The following is a 3,337-nucleotide window of genomic DNA, read 5'->3' on the forward strand; positions in this document are numbered from 1 at the left end:
ATAATAATTGAATGCCGAGGTTTCAACTTTTTTTAAGTCATTAGGCCTACTTTCAGTTTGTTGCTCATTCTGAAGTCGTTCGGTTTTTACTTTAAAAAGTGACAGTCGGTCATCATGCAGTATTCGCTCATTATTTCCATCGACGACGGTATGTTTGTCTCTCATTTCTTTTTTGAAAGGCCTTTGAAAAAGTGATTTTTTAGTCAAGTTCAAACCTTCTGCGCTTAGCATTTGGACGTTCGGAGAAGCGCGCTATATGAGTCAACGGTGTTGACTCATATTGTCATTGGTCTGGCTAAACATGTTACTGACCACTTCTTGATGCGTATTTCGTATACATGCATCGCTTGTGTCGCTAAAGCTACTAGGACTGGTTCTATTCGCTAATCATGGGCGCTTAGCGTTCAGCCCTCTGGCGAAGGGTACACTGTTATTATCGAAGTGCGCACTAGTTACTACTGTTACTTTGGATACCATTTCTGTCTTTAAAAAAGTAATTACTTAGTCATGTTCAAATCTTGGGCGCTTAGCGTTTGATTGTTTCGAGAAGCGCGCAATATAACTCATTTGTTTGGCTGAACATATTACTGACTACTTTCTGATGCGTGATTCTTATAGTGACATCGCTTTTGTAACTAAATCTATTGTAATTCGTTCCATTCACTGATCATGAGTGCTTAGCGTTCGGCACTGTTGAGTACAGTACAATGTAATTATCGGAATGTACGCATTGGTTACTAATGTTACTTTGGGTACCACTTCTGCCTTTAAAAAAGTGATGAATTAGTCAAGTTAAAATCTTGGGCACTTAGCGTTTGATCGTTTTGAGAATCGAGCTATATGAGTCAACGGTGTAAGCGAAAATATGACAGACCACGATCTGAACCGTGATTTTTATGTTGACATCGCTTTTGTAACAAAATCTGTTGTAATTCATTTTATTCACTGATCTTGAGCCGTTAGCGCCGCATAGCGTTAAAATTGTCCATTTTTTTGGATTTTTTTTACGGATATTTCATCCGGCACTTATAACCTTAAAAATTACAAAGTTTCAGCTAAATCCACCAAAAACTTAAAAAATATATATAATCTTCAACCTTTAAGGAAAATATTCTTAAAATTTCAGTATCAGATATATATTATTAGGGTTGTTATTAGTCGTTGAAAACAATAAAGCATACTAAAAGTTCAAATTAAAAAGTGGGTAACTTCGTATTTAAAACCTTAAATGGAAAAAAGTTGGATTTCCCCATGTTAATTGCATATGAACTTTAAAGACGATGCACCACCTCTAAATATTGTTTAAAAATTTTTTTGCAAAAATCTACGTTCTACAATACTATAAATTACCGTTCTTTGCCTTTCGCTCCTAAAAATACCAAAACTGTTTTTTTAGTCGCTTTAGCCTGCAGGCATTTGCAGATTTGAATAGTCTGGTGCTAACATAAAGTAATTGTGTATCATAATTGCAGCCCAAAATTCCCTAAAATGTGGCTGTCAAAAATGCAAACCTTTGGTGATTGATGGCAGAAGTTCAAATATGGATTAAATTCACGAATAGAATTCGTCTCATGACTCACACCCCCTCCCCAACTCGCAAATGTTATTTTTATAATATTTGAAATAAACGATCATCTATGATAATGTAACGTTTGAATAAGCGTTTTTAAGTAACGATTTTTTTAATGTATCTTGATAGCGATAATTCCGAATTAATATTATTATTAATAAATAATAATAGCAAATTGTAACTTTTATAAAGAAAATATTTGAGATAAATTATTCTGATATACTATAATGTTCTATGAGAAAAATTTCTTCCTTTAATAAATATAATTGGACCAAGTGAGACGTATCACTAACGCGTTCGAGGGAACTTTTCGTAAATTGACTTTGCTCGCCTAGTACTCTCTAAAAACACTGTGACGAAAAATCTAGCATTACACGAGTCTCAGAACGAATTTCGGAAAAAATTAGGTTAATACGATATTATTCCAACTCCTTATTATTTATTGGCATAACAACGTACATTAGACCGTCTTTTGACATATGAAAACAAACGAATGGTTGCATTATTGAGGAAGACAAATTTTCAGCCAAACACTTAAATTTAAAACTAAAAAAATAAAAAATTTTAGCCAAAAATTCTATAGTGACATTTTTAATTTAAAAAATTAATTTTAAACCAAACAAGAGTTTTCAACTAAAATCATGAATCTTTAACTGAAATAGTTGAATTTTCAAAGAAAACAATTACTTTTAAAGAAAAAAGATAAATTGTCAATCAAACCTTAAACAATAAAAGTTTAACTTAAATAAATTAATGTTGAACCAGAAAGAAGTATTTTTAATTACAACTATCGAATTCTCAATTTTTAAACTTTTCAATAATAAAAAATTGATTCAAAACGAACAATGTACAAAGAAATTTCTATTATAATTCAGAAATACTTTTTCTTCATGATACAATTTCTACTCTAAAAACTGCTTGAAGTACTTTTTTTTTATCTAAAATTTATAAGAGGAAACTCACATTGCCACGAATACTAACGTGGATTGAACTGCTTTTAAATGCAACAGCGCTAATTCGCCTTGAAAATCTCAAAAATCTCATCCGAATGGATTTTTCGTGCTGAACACGAATCTGGGTTCAATAACTTCTTATCACGTTACTTGTTTGAGAAAATTGGGGTCGCAACCACTAAAAACGGCGTTTTAGCCATTTTTGAAAAATTGTAGAGCTGAACGTATATATTGTCATAGACAAAAAATAAGAAGTTTTAGGTGTGGCCACCCCCATAATTTTATTTTTTTGGCGAAACACATCATCTTTATTTTTGTCTCAAATGCAAAATTTTTTTTTTCGATTTTTTTATGTGAATTTAAACATTTTTAGCACAACTTTAAATACATGTAGGGGTGGTTTACACCCTTCAATTTTTTTCTTTTTGGAGACAATTACTTCATGCATCTTTTATCACGAGGAAACTTTTCTAGTAGGTTTGATCGAAATCAATTTAGTTTTTATACACAAAAATATACAATTGCACTTGCGACCCCTAGCTTTGAGGGGCTGTTTCACCCCCTCAAAGTGTTTTCCGCAGATAAAAAAATACGTGCCGCTTAGTTTTTCGAGTAATACAACATACATCGAGGAGAATCAGGTATAACCTAAATGTATAACCTAAATGTTACCCCGATTTCAACAGAAGAGGGTGCAATTTTCCAGAAAAGCACCGGCTCTCAGTGAAATCGGGTAATTAGCTATCGATACACAGAACAAAAAATTTTTTGTTTTCAGCTCGCCAGGTCCCCATTCTCGTGACACGTTACATCT

Source organism: Belonocnema kinseyi, chromosome 3, assembly GCF_010883055.1.
Source record: "Belonocnema kinseyi isolate 2016_QV_RU_SX_M_011 chromosome 3, B_treatae_v1, whole genome shotgun sequence".
Lineage (NCBI taxonomy): Eukaryota > Metazoa > Arthropoda > Insecta > Hymenoptera > Cynipidae > Belonocnema > Belonocnema kinseyi.